The following is a 14,216-nucleotide window of genomic DNA, read 5'->3' as shown; positions in this document are numbered from 1 at the left end:
GGCATAACAAACAAAAAGGCCTTTAATTCAGGCACAGGAGGGCCCTTGCTGGAACAAAAAAATGGAAGTTCTTTTATTAGTTCTGGCTGGGGGTAGTTTAGAAGTGGGCATAATGATGTATTAACAGCTGATTTGAAGGAGGATCTGCATACACAAAAACAACATTGGAGACTGGAAATGGAGCATTGGGTGCTTGTGGATTCTTGGTATTGGAGAAGGCTCGATACAAGTGTAAAAGGGAAGCAGAAGGTTTATTTCTGGAACTAGGAGAACAAAGAAGTTACGCTTGGAGGGAGAAGTTGCTTGGTGTCAAGTTAGAGATAGCTAAGCCCCATGCTGGCAGAGTCTATCACTAAGGACCAAATTCTAGGTCTCCCTCACAAATATTACAATTGGCCAAAGACTAGGTATTTGACAGTAGAGCTAAATCCCCCAGCTCTCTACCTCCGTCTTTTGTAAGTGCTGCAACACAAGGACTTGCCCCCAGTAAGAACAGGATACTGAGATCTTCCACTTGGAGGATCCTGTGCTTAAAGGAAAGTCCCAGCAGAAGAGGTGATTCAGTGTAGCCTAGAGGTGATCTGCATTGGGAGCCCCCTTTTTCTACCTCTGTATTCTACATCAGAAGAATTCATTCTCACCCAGGGCCAGGGATGTAACAATTGGTAAAGCACTTGCCTAGCACATGCATGGCCCTGGGCTCCACCCTAGAATCACTCCCCCCCCCCCAACAAAAATCCCAATAGGCACAAGGAATTGAAGTCTGCCAGCTATGAGCTCCCCATCCCCACCTATTACTACTAACAGGTTTTTAAGGTTTCCGTGGCCTGTCCCACCTCTAGCATCCTCAGTAGATAATAAATGTCCCAGGCATCAGTCTTTCACCAGTTGAGCTACCATCTGCTGAGGACTTGCTATAATCCCCTCAAAAGGCATAAGCATTTCATAGAAGGGTACTTGGAGCGTAGTAAAGAGGACAGGAAAGCTCCAAGCAGAGAGAATAGGTTTACAGGCATGATCAAAAAGGTTTTTGTGCCAGAGAAACGTGTAGTGGGTTCCCAAGATGGGACGTAGCTCAATTGTACAGATGCTCTGGAGCATATTTGCTGGGAGATTGAGGACCTTATGTTTTGGGCAGTGGGGAAGACTGCAGTATTTTATTTTTTTAAACTGTTTGGTATTTATTTGGGTACTGGGGATTGAACTTAAGACCTCACACTTGCCAGGCAGGCACTTAGGCCACTGAGCTAAATTCCCAGCCCAAGCCTACAATATTTTAGCAGCAGAGTCTAATAATTTGCACAATCCTAACAGGAGATAATGGCTTACCAGAAATAAGTTCCCAGCCCCTACTCCTTACACCCTCTCGGCTCCCTAGAGCTTCATTAGGCAGTGCTGATTAATACCCATCTCCCAGCAACAGTAGCACCAGACCAGCTCAGTGTGGCAAGCAGAGGAGACATGGTGCCCGAGGAAAGGAACCCGTAGATGTGGCAGCCAGCCCCAGCTGTGGGCCTCATGTTTGGCAGGCAGGCAGGTGCTAGGCCTGAGAAGCAGCCCTAAAGACCAATTGATTTATTTATATTAATTTACTACACTTTAGTGTAAAGCAATTGTCAACCCAGGACAAACATCCAAGGGCAGGGATCAGAGACAGAAAAAGCTGAAGTCACCTGCAAGTGGTTCCTCTGAAATGACCTACAGCCATCCTCTTTGTATTTTTTCTTTCTTTCTTTCTTTTTTTTTAATTTAAGGAAACAGAAAAAAGGTACAAGTAATACAAAATTTAAAGGATAAACAGTAAGAAATCACTAATAGATTACGTACTCTCATCTTAGAAATAGTAGTTACAAAATTGAAGTGTATAAAGTGGACTTTCAAACAGAGTGCAAACAGTTTTGTTCAGTGATCAAAAAAAAACTCAGTAATATGGTTATCTATCTTATCCTCTTTGTATTTTAACTAAAGCATATCCAAGGGCTAATTTCTGGGAGAAAGTCAGGCCTAGGACAAGGAAATGATGAAAGATGAGAAGGAAGTGAATGAAAAGTCCCCTAGGTCCCTCCATGGCACTGCCAAGATGATTCCCCCCACCTTCAAACTGACCCATTTGTAAAAAGAAGTCATGGTATCTGACTTGAAACTTCCTTGAGGGTATGGGATGGCAGTCCCCCAAGAGCAAGCACAACAGGCTCCTGACTGCCTGCCCTAAGCCTTCCCAGCATTGTGCCCATTACACCCCTACTAATCTTCAGTTCCTTCACTGAACTGTAGGGTTCTCCAAACAGGCTGTCCTCTAGTGCACCAAGAGTATCCTTGTCCCTGTCTTTAAATGACACAGGCTCGAAGAAATCTGACATGGGCTCTCTCCCCAGGTAGAGCCTTTACTGAGCATTCTATGGCTCCTCTCACACACACATACTTTGCCAACCCTGATTACCACTTCACCCAGCCTCCATCGTGGGTAGAGGGTGCAAGTGACCTCCTGGCAAAGATCACCATATAACTGCTTCCTGAGCCAGGCCGTGTGTTCCTGCAAGTCTCCCCTGTAGACCTACCACAGACTCAGACATCTGACAGCAGCCAACAAGGAGAGGGCACATCAGCCTAAGTCTCATCCTGGAAGTGGGGGAAACAAAGTTGGAAAAAGGCCTCAAAGGTAGGGCAAAGCCAGAGCTTCCAGAAGATGGAAACACCCTAAAGGCTGTATGAGGAAGGCCTTTGCACAGAAATCTAACACCTCCAAGAAAACACTGTTCTTGGAACTCTAGTAAGAGGAGGGTTGGCAGTGAGAGGACAGTTAGGCAGTGGTGGTAGATGGTCCTGTGTAGCCCATCAAGTGCAGGAAGTAACAATACTATGAACGTTTTCCCCATGGGGACATGAGGAAGGTGTTAGATGAGGTAGCTTGAATAGAGGATCTTAAGGTTTTTTTTTTTTTTTTCTTTCAAATTCATTTTATTTCAAGAAAAAACTAAAAACTTGAAAACATCAATCTGGGCAATAATAGTACATACATTGTACATTGTCATCCCCACATTCACCTAGAGCATAAGACGTCTGCATTGAATTGACCAAACAAATCTTTTTCAGTGAACTCGGAGAAATTAGTAGTATAATTATTTTAACTTTTTATATACACATTTATACATCCACATATGTTGTTTCAGCTTCTCACATTAAATATATTTACACATGTATTATTTCACTTACCTGATCTCACGTTGCATCTATTTACTTATAAAAGTAATGCTCCAGTTTATCCTTTATGGCTGAGTAGTATTATAGCCACTCATCAGTTGGTGGGCATATAGGTTGTTTCCAAGATCTAGCTACTACAAATTGTGCTGCTATAAACATGGATGTACATATATCATGTGGTATGATGTTTTTACTTCTTTTGGAAAGATAACCAGAAGGGGATAGCTGGGCCCAACGGAACCTCTAGTCCCAATTTTTTGAGTAATCACCACACTGATTTCCACAGTGGTTGCTATCAGTCTGCACTCTCACCAACAGTGGAGAAGGGTTCCTTTTTCCCCACAGCCCCTCCAGCATTTATTACTGGTTGATTTCTTGATAATAAACATTGTTTCTGGGATGAGATGGAATCTCAGTGTTTTAATTTGCATCTCTTGCATGGCCAGTGACGCTGAGCATTTTTCACAATTTGCTGTTTGTATTTCTTCATCTGAGAAGTGTGTATTCATCTCAGATTAACAAGAGATTCTTGAAGCCAGGGAGAGGAGTTCTGAGAGATAGCTGAGGCCCACCTGGAGTATAAGTGAAAGTCACTAAATTCCATCCTCTCTGCCACCTAGGACTAGCAGAGGCTGCTGGCAATGTGATGACTGGCAAGTAGCACCTATCCTCTGCTTCAGTTTTGTGAATGGGTGGCAGCCAGATTAACACACCAGGTAGCACCCACATGCCAGCTGGGTAGACATGCTGCCACCTACACCAGGCACCACTGTCAGTGCTGGCCAGGGCTGTGAGCCACACGCCACACTTGAAATCAGTTCTCCTCCTCAGCTCCAGCTGTCCTGGCTATGAACTGGAAGTCAAGGTGTGCACAGGATATCAGTCTGCTGACCACCAGATTTCAGAAGTGAACATATTTGTAAGGCTGCAAATTCCCTAAACCAGAGCACTGTGGGAGCAATTGAAACCTGACACCATCCAGAGGCCACCTACAGAAGGTGCTTTGTGAGAAGGTGGTTGTGGTCTCTGAATTTCCCAGTACAACTTCCTGATCACTCTGCCCCTTCCTGTCCTCTCCTCCTTCCCCCCATTCCTCAGGTGCCCTTTCCCCTTTTAACATTTGATACAATTGTACCTAAGAAATTCATTTACTTGGAACTAAAAATGGGAAATTTGAAAAACAACACTTGTTAAGGATAAGGCCTGGAAAGTGGAGACACCAACACTTCCCTGTTGCATACACCCATGTGTTGCATACACCCATGTGAATAAAATAATCCTTTAGATCTAGAACTTTCTGCAAGAGCAAATTAGTAAACTATTAAGCCATTGGACAACCATAAAGAAGGCCATGCAACTCTAAATTAATCCTTGTGTGCTCTAGGAAATGGTTCTGGACCCTTTAAATATTTTCGCTTTGCTAGATGGCAGTAGAGGACACTGGAGAAACGTTTCAGGAGGAGCCATTATTTTCTGTTCTGGTGGGTTCCCTAGAACTTGGCTTCTCCAGACCGCAGGTCCTGAAAGCAGAGCAGCCAGCAACCCCAAGGAGCCAGCAGCCTCCCTTCAGCCATTCCACAGCAGAATGCCTCAGTGGGCTGGCTCCCATAGACAGCTTCCCCAGGACACGAGAGAATTCCAGCAAGTACTGGAAGGCAGGTTTCTGCACATTCCACTAGCATGGCATCACAGCAACTTAGCTGCCCTTCAGTAGGCCACACCTATACCCTTTCTAACAATATCTGTATCACAGATGGGCACAGAGCTCTTCCCTATGTGCCGGCAACAGCTGCTCTAAACACCTGCTCTCGCCCTTCCTCTCATGACTCTAGTCCTTGTTTGTTTTTGCTTTTTCCAATCCGTTATATTCAGTCATACTTTATGTTAAACTCTCTCTATTAATACTACTGTGTCGGGGCTGGGGATTTAGCTCAGCGGCATAAGCACCTTGCCTTGCAAGTGTGTGGTTGTGAGTTCGATCCCTGGTACCGATAAAAAAAAAAAAAAAAAGGAAATACTACTGTGTCATCTCTTTCTCTCTGGATCCCAGCTGATACAAGCAGCGTGGTAGTGGTGTATTTGGTGTCTGGGTAAGGTTATGTTCTTATTATGACTTACGTCTCCAGTCTGCCGAAATCAAAGTCTGAGGAGGACCACTGCTATATGATACAGATACCAGCTAGAAGGAGGGGCCTTTGTGCCAAATACCTTACACATAATGCCTGGATTTTAATAAGTATTTAGAGCCAGGCATGGTGACACACCTGTAATCCCAGCACTTGGAAGGCTGAGGCAAGGAGATTGTCAAGAGTTTGAGGCCAGTCTGAACTACACAGTGAGACCTTGCTCAAAAAAAAAAAAAAAAAATTTAGAAAACAAACAATTGAATAATTGATAACAGGTCTTAAGCCTATCATTAAACCTCAAAATTTCTGTAATACCTTACCCAGACTCTTTCACCAGTGTTCAGGGAACTAACAACAGGGATTCTAAAACCCCTTCATCACTGGCTGCCTCAAACCCTACACTGCCTGTGACTTGCGGGCCAACAAAGCATTGACCACAGTAGCAACCATAGCAGGGCCATCCCTACCTCTTGCTATCTCTGGTGGCCTGAACACTGGTGCTGCTGCTAGGAGCCACTGCACTCTGAGGGCCGACACCTCCATCCCAAGGCCGTGAGGTTCCTGTATTTCCATGTCCATCGGGCACGACTCTGTGACTCTGCTTCCAGACCACAGTTGTCCATACCCTAGCACTGGAGAGGGTTCAGACTAGCCACTGTACTTCACTTTCTGCTTGGGGAGCAGGAGGCATCATCCCAGAGGGTCCCCACCAGGCTGGCCTTGATTGTAGCTCACCTCCAGGTACTAGGACTGGACACCGATTTAGGATGAAAGATTCCCCGCACTCCTAGTTCCCATTCTCTTGGGAGATAACACAGCAAAAATAAAAGGAACTGTGAGACAGAAAAAAAAACTTTCAGTATTAATTTTCCATGAGATATTATGTACTGTAATCTAGAAATTTTTTCTCAGTACTAGAAGTTAAACCCAGATAGCACTGAGCTATATCACCAGCTCTTTTTATTTTTATTTATTTATTATTATTATTTTTTGTCTTTTTCATTTTTATCGATACCAGAGATAGAACTCACGACCGCCTGCTTGTAAGGCAGGTGCTTATGCCACTGAGCTAAATCCCCAGCCCCTCTTTTTATTTTTTAATGTGAGATAGTCTCACTAAATTGACAAGGCTGGGTTTGAATTTGCTATCTTCTTACCTCAACTTCTTGGATAGCTGGGATTCTAGGCATGTGCTATCACTCCTGGCTCTTGACTAGTACAGAACACACTTGGAACTGGAAGAGGGAAAGATTAGAGGTCCTAAGATCAGCCAAGAGCTGCTACAATAGCCGCATGAGAAATAACAGCTAAATAATGAGTAAAAAGGAGAACACACCACAGTGATTTTGAGACACCTAGCCTTTGAAGTAGGATTACCAGATAAAATTATTTGTTTACCTGAAATTTAAATTTACTGGTGTCCCGGGTATTTTGTTTGATCTGATTTCTAAGCCTGGCAACCCTGCTTTGATGACACACCTGTGAGGATCATTGCCATTCAGAGGTTTCCTGTCCAGAAACTGCCATCAACCTCATGGCCCTTGCCCAGCTCAGGCCAGCCACAGCTCCCTTCCCAGTCCAGACCTCAAGTAGTTGGGCTTTTTTCTTCTCTCTTCAACACCACCAACTCTTCTTTCTCTCCCCTGGGCTTCTTCTCCCCCAGGCCTGGCTGGGAAGCAGGTTGTGTTTGCCCTAGCTACCTCCTTTCCTTGTTCCTGACTTCCAAAATAAGTGCCCAACCTCTCAAGAGAATGTTATCTTTCATCACCAAGAAAAAGGCACAGGGAAACAATGAACAACAAAAGTACACAAGACTTTATAAAAAGTCATAACGGGGGTCTCAAGTTTATACCTGCTGACCACTATTTCCCACGTGATTCAAATGCCTTATTCTCTTTCTTTTTGAAGATGAACACTGAAACTGAATGTTCAGGCACAGATCCCTTTACCTGCCCTCCAGCAGCATTTCTGCACACACATGTACCTATCCTGTGACCACGCAAAGTGTGAGCCGCTGGAACACACTAGGGCTTAAGGGATATAAATTACATATATCCTTAAGGGATATAAATTCATGAGAAACCATGAAAACAAAACTAGGAGGCCTGGCCAGGGATTTAGCTCAGCGGCATGCATTCCTCTCTGGCAAGTGTGTAGTCATGAGTTTGATCCCTGGTAACCCCCCCAAAAAAACCCAAAAAACTAAGAAATCTTTTGTGACAGAAGAAAAAATGAAAATATGAAAACACTTCAGTTCTCAGATTGTAATTAAACACACAACCAAGTTTCCCTCTCTACCTTTCAGCAGCATTAAGCACACTTGTATTGTGTGAGACTATCACACACAATTACCAGTATCCATCCCCACAATTTTTCATCTTCCTAAACTGGGACTCTGTACCCAATAAAAACTTCCCGTTCTTCCATCTCTCCAATCCCGGATCTACTTTTTCTTTTGTCCTTTTGTGGTGCTAGGGATCAATGCAAGCTCTCATGCGTGCTAGGCAAGTGCTCTTCCACCAAGCTACATGCCAGTCCCTGCCCTGCATTTCATCTAGACCAGACCAAGTACTTCACACAGACATAAATTATACATTTGTCTTTCGAGCCCCCCATGATGGTGTGTGTATGCCTATAATCCCAGAAATTCAAGAAGCTGAGGCAAGATAACAAGTTCGAGCCCAGCCTGGACAACTTAGCAATACAAAAAAAATTTTTAATCTCAAAACAGGTGTGGAGGTATAGCTCAGTGGCATAAATGCCTGCCTGGCAAGCACAAGGTCCTGAGTTTGATTCCCAGTACTTGCCCCCCCCCCCCATAAAAAAAGATCTGGGACATAGCTTAGTGCAAAGGCCTTAGGTTCAAATTTCAGTACTGAGGGAGAAAAAAAGGCTGGTCTGGACTACATAGTAAGACTGTCTTTTTTTTTTTTTTTAACCAAGAATCACCCAGCCCTTTTTGAGATAGGAACTTGCTATACTGTCTAAACTGGGCTTAAATTTGCAACTCTGCTGTCTCCGCTTTCCAGAGTGCTAGGATTACAGATGTGCACTAGCCACCATGCCTGGCCAGAATGTCTTTGTTTGTTTGTTTGTTTGTTTTTGAGACAAGGTCTCACTAATTAACACAGGATGACTTTGCAGCAATCTTCCAACCTCAACCTCCCAAGTCACTTCATTCTTGAATGTATTCCTTTTTGAGGCACATGTAGTTGTTGCTGTTCTTGTTGTTATTTTAAGATGCTTTGCTTTTTGTTTTAAGAAGTATAGGTCAGGGCTGGGGATTTAGCCCAGCAGCATAAGTGCCTGCCTTGCAAGCTGGTGGTCATGAGTTTGATCCCTGGTACTGGTAAAAATGCCAAAAAAAAAAAAAAAAAAAAAAAAAAAAGAAGAAGAAGAAGAAGAAGAAGTATAGGTCATGGTCTAAAGAAAAACTTGCTAGCAATATAACTGGGTTTATTAAACAAATTGTTGACAAGAGATGGTCAGCCCTTTAAGTGTTATGTGATTTTGAAAGTTTCTTAGAATAATCTTAGAATTATATCATTCTATAGTCCTACACACATCACTGATTGTCATTTAAAATGACATTTGCTAGTAAAAGGGATTAAGAGGATTTTTTAATACCTTTAATCAACAGGGTGCAGTGCTGCATGCCTGTAATCCCAGAATTTAGGGAAGTTGAGGCAAGAAGCTTGCAAGGCACATGTAGTTTTACACATATTTAATGAGAGTAGGGCATGGTGGCACATCCCTGTAATCCCAGCACTTGGGAGGCTGAGGCCACACTGGACTACAAAGTGAGTAGTGCACGCTTTTGCCCTGCAGGCTGCCCTTGACCTGCATGCTTCTGCTGCTTGGGGACAGACACCTGTCCCCCGAGGTGATGTCTCTCAAGGACAGGCTAAGAACCCTGGAATGGGAGGCATGAGCAACACAGCTGTGCCTGTTTTGTCCCTTGCTGGGCACCAGGGATAACCCTAACTTTGGAGCCATCAAAACCCATCTACTCCTGGATCCTGTGGAAAGGCTGGCAGACACTGATGGAAAAACTTGCCAAAACTGCCTACTCGAACAGGTTTAGAGTTATTATGAAGGAAACAAAAACTATGAAGTTATTTTTTTATGTCAGCACACTGCACCTGACTACTAGTTATCGATGGCTTTCTTTACCTACGGATACTATACTCATTGGCTAGAAATATAGTTCGTCTAAGAGCTTCTTGTCCACTCCTCTGAAGTGTTTCAGTTTCAACTCTTCAGTGTGAACCACTATTCAGATGAATAAATGTACAGATGAAGAGGAAATATTTGATCTCACTGAAAGAAACAAAGCCACACGTTCAGAAAAGCAAATGGGAAATGCATTTAATGTACTTTGGCAGTTTCAAAAGCAGAAGACAAGCTCATTTAAAAAAATGTTGAGTGTGGCAGAGACCACCCCAATTTCCTACTCTGTGTACTATAAGTACAAGTAAAATAAAATCCATGATGATACCCTGGTAAACATGGCATACACTGCCCAGAAATCAACGTTTGTACTGCAGTCCATTAATGGAAAAGATAGTATTGTAAATATGAAGTTCTCCACAGGACTTAAAGTCTTTGTCTTGATGATCAACGTATCCTCTTTAACATCATAACATTTTCAAGAAAAATTAGTGAGAAAACAAAATTTCTTTTTGACACCATAGATTATTCTCAGGTCAACACTGAAGAAAATAGCACAGTTCCTTGGAAATGTCAAATGTAGTCATTACCCACTATTAGAGTAATGAGAAAGTGTTTTGTGTGTGTGTGTGTGTGTGTGTGTGTGTGTGTGTGTGTGTGTTTGAGACAGGGTTTCACTATGCAGTTCAGGCTGGCTTTGAGCTCACTTTGTAACCCAGACTGGTCTCAAACTTACAAGGATCCTCCCGCCTCAACCTCCCAAGTGCTGGGATTACAGGTGTGAGCCACCACGCCCAGCTGAAAAAGTGTTTTTAAGCAATGTGAAGCACCTTGATTTGGATTCCATCAGTAACACACTTTTTCATATAACAGTTTCTATTGTTCTATAGTTTAGAATTTCTTTCAATGCCTAAAAAGAGGCTCACTGAGATGATTCCTTTGTTTGATCACCCTGAAAGCTTTATAAAATCATTTGTTGCTTTGGGAACAGTGGTAGAACCTTATAAAAATAAACAACTTGAATCAACTCTATTACTGATCTTGAAGGAGATGACCAGCTAGCAAGCCCTGGAGGCAGTGGGAGCAATGGAAGAAATGGAAAGCAGAAATTCAGAGTTAATTTTTTTTTTCTGTCTTTTTGAGACAGGGTCTCTATGCAGTTCAGACTGGCCTTGAGCTCACTTTGTAGTCCAGGCTGGTCTCGAACTCAGCCTCCCAAGTGCTGGGATTACAGGTGTGAGCCACCACACCCGGCTCCAGAGTTGATTTTTTAAAAACTGCTTTAGTTCTACATAAAATTTGGAAAACTATAAACCAATAGGGCTACTGAGGATAACTCAAGAATTAATTTTTCTACATTTTCAAAGTATAAAGGTTTTCATGAAACTCATAAAATTAGTATGTAGTTACTTGATTTGTTGTTTTTATGGTTGGTTTTTGAGACAAGGTCTTGCAGTGTAGTTCAGGCTGGCCTCAAACTCACTATGTAGCTCAGGGTGGCCTCAAACTCTTAGTGATCCTTCTGCCTCAGTCTCCCAAGTGCTGGGATCACAGGCATGCACCACCACACCTGGTCTATTTAGTTACTTGAAAGTTAGTGTCCAACTGATGAGACTGCCAGCCTGGTCTGTGCCCTGTCTATGCTCCCTTCTGCTCACCTGGAGGGCTGTGATGTCCCACACTGAAGCATTTTTACCCCAGAGTAACTTCAGTGGCCTGAATGATTTCACATCTGTTTTAAGATGGATTCAGTATGATCACATAAATTTGGGTAGACTTACTGGGAAACAACTGAAACTATTTCAAAAGTTAGATTACTACAGTTGTCAGATATTACAACAGAGCAGAATTTGCATCCTTTATCAGAGAAACTTAAATTTTTAAAAGGAGACTGGCTCCTTGAATTAGGTTCTGGAAGAAACAATTGCTGCTCTGCAGCATTTGATAGATGAAATTAATTATACAAATGCTGCAAGGATTGCTTTTATTTCTAGAACTACCTCAATACTTTGCTGCTTGATAGGATAATAGCAATGGTTGCTTGGCAGATTGAAAATATCTATCCTTTTTCATTTCCGCTATTATTTTTCCATTCAACATCTTGAGCTACGACCCACCTCAAAGAGATGCACTTTTAGCTGGGCATGGTGGTGTATGCCTGTAATCCCAGCACTCAGGAGGCTGAAGCAGGAGGCTCATTGCAAGTTTGAGACCAGCCTGGGTTGCAAAGTGAACTCAAAGCCAGCCTGAACTACATAGTGAGACCCTGTCTCAAAAACAGGGGGGGGGGTGAGTTTTTTGGAACATGCGTGCAGTGCCTTCATTCTCACTCAGATACATTGGATCTTATGTTAAGTGTTTCTTGGTTCTCTGTGGCCATACTTGAGTATTTCTCAGAAGATCTAAGGCAATTTTTAATATCCACTCTTAGATTGAGAATCAGGTTAGATTTTTTTGTTCTGTTTTTTGTGTTTTTCATTTTTATTGGTACCAGGGATCGAACTCACTGCCTGCTTGCAAGGCAGGCGCTTATGCCGCTGAGCTAAATCCCCAGCCCCGAATCAGGTTAGATTTTAACTCCATCTCTGAGTAGCAGGATCTACTTTTGTCATATGAAGTTGAATACAGATGTCTGCTTGGAATGCCCGAGTTTCAAATTCCATAGTTTCAATGGCTGCTTCTGTCAACAACAGTATAATAAAGATACAAAAGATAAATAAACAAAAACCTCTTTCTTATGAAAGCCATAATATAACTTTGGGGAAACCATAAAGAATGTACTGGGGTGGGGGCTGGGGATTTAGTTCAGTGGCATAAGCGCCTGCCTTGTAAAGCAGGCAGTTGTGAGTTCGATCCCCGGTACCGATAAAAACGAGAAAGAAAAAAAAAAAAAAAAAAAGAATGTACTGGGACTCAAACATCTAAGTAATTGAACCAAGTCTTTCACTGAGATAAATGATTGCACTTGAATTTTTGGACTCAAAATATTTTTGTACAAATATTCCTCACTTAAAAGGAAAATCTGCTATGAGAAAACAGTATTTGGAAATTTTGGGCTATTGCGTAGTCCAGATTCCTCACTTTGAGTGGAACTCTGTAGTTGTCAACCAAAGATGTTCACATGGACTACTTGAGACAATATTTATTTAGAGAAGGGAAATTGCAATTGTCATTTTTATTTAAAATGAGTTATTGCTGGCCGTGGAGGTACACACCTGTAACCACAGCACTCAGGATTACGAGGCAGGAGGATCTGAGTTTGAGGCCAGCCTGGGCTATATAATGACTTCAAGACCAGCCTCAACCACACAGTGAGACCCTTTCTCTCTCTCTCTCTCTCTCTCTCTCTCTCTCTCTCTCTCTCTCTCTCTCTTTAATTTTATTTAAGGAGAAAAAAGAAAAAAAAAGACAAACAGAAGAAGGGTACAAGTTATACAGAATTTCAAAAAAACAGTAGGAAATCACTAGTTAATTACATATTGTCATCTTAGAAATAGTTGTTGAAGTTACAAAATTAAAGCATATAGAGGGGACTTTCAAACAGTGAGACTGCAAACAGTTTTGTTCAATGATCCAACAAAACTCAGTAATATGGTTATCTATCTTATACACTTAAATATATATGCAGTTATATCTTTTAGAGAACTTTCTTTTCCTTTCTTTTGTACAATGATAATTATACATTTTGGGTTTTAATGCTTCCACAGTTCTTATTACTTTTTTTTTTTTTTTGAAGAAAGTAAAACTAAATATGACATACCAGGACAGAGTCAGTAAAATCAAAAGGATGGACATAATACATAATGTAAAAGCAAAATACAAGGTGACCAACAACGGTTACCATAATGCCTCTTGTTAGAGACCCTTTCTCAAAAATAAATAAATAAAATGAGTTATGGTATATCATATTTGTATGTGTTATTCTTTTTACTTTTTTTTTTTTAAGGGTACCAGGGATCAAACTCACAACTGCCTGCTTGCAAGGCAGGCGCTTATGCCGCTGAGCTAAATCCCCAGCCCTTGTATGTGTTATTCTTAAGTGGCCCTGATTTGATTAAAATCAGGCTCAAATATCCTGAGGTGGAAAAAAAACTAAAATAAATTAAACTCTTTAGAAATATAAATCTAATAATCCCAGCATTCAGGAGTTAAGGCTGAGGATCACTGTAAGGCCAACCTGGGATCACTGTAAGGCCAACCTGGGCTACAAAGACAGCACAATGCCAGCCTAAACTGCATAACGACCCCTTGTCTAAAAAATACATACACACACACACACATACAAAAATAGATCTATAAAGCAAGGTGTGGTTGCGCATGCCTGAAATCCCAGCACTTGGGAAGCTGAGGCCAGTATCAGCTACATGGCAAGACCATCGCATAAAAAATTCAGAACTATAGCATGAGTATAATCTGCTTTTCTTATAAATTAACATGTGAAAAACATTAAAAAATAAATTAACATGGAAAGGGCAACTAGGAGTATTAACACACACTTTACAAAAAGTGTCCAGTCTGAAAACTGGGTCTCTCTGGCTGCGGAAGTCTAGAAAATGTCCAAAGGCCGCCCTTTTAAGGCCCAAGAACTACAACTCCCAGGAGTCTGTGCGCCTGCCCTTGGCCATGCCCCGACTCCGGTACTCCTTTTCCCAGAGTAGGCCACACAGCATCCCTCCGGCGCCCCCTCGCGGCAGACTTCCGCGGGTCCCACTTCCCGGC

The 14,216-nt window shown here is 42.2% G+C and overlaps 1 pseudogene; it reads left to right on the top strand.

Moving 5' to 3' along the window:
- Positions 1–9,904: 9,904 nt before the first annotated feature.
- On the top strand, positions 9,905–14,155 carry LOC134476303 (FAST kinase domain-containing protein 1, mitochondrial-like; annotated as a pseudogene).
- Positions 14,156–14,216: the final 61 nt, after the last annotated feature.

This window comes from Cavia porcellus, unplaced genomic scaffold (assembly GCF_034190915.1).
Source record: "Cavia porcellus strain 051 isolate PalLab524CR breed Dunkin Hartley unplaced genomic scaffold, mCavPor4.1 scaffold_6, whole genome shotgun sequence".
Taxonomy (NCBI): Eukaryota; Metazoa; Chordata; class Mammalia; order Rodentia; family Caviidae; genus Cavia; species Cavia porcellus.
The sequence above is the reverse complement of the archived record's forward strand: the minus strand, read 5'-3'. Positions and strand labels throughout refer to the sequence as shown.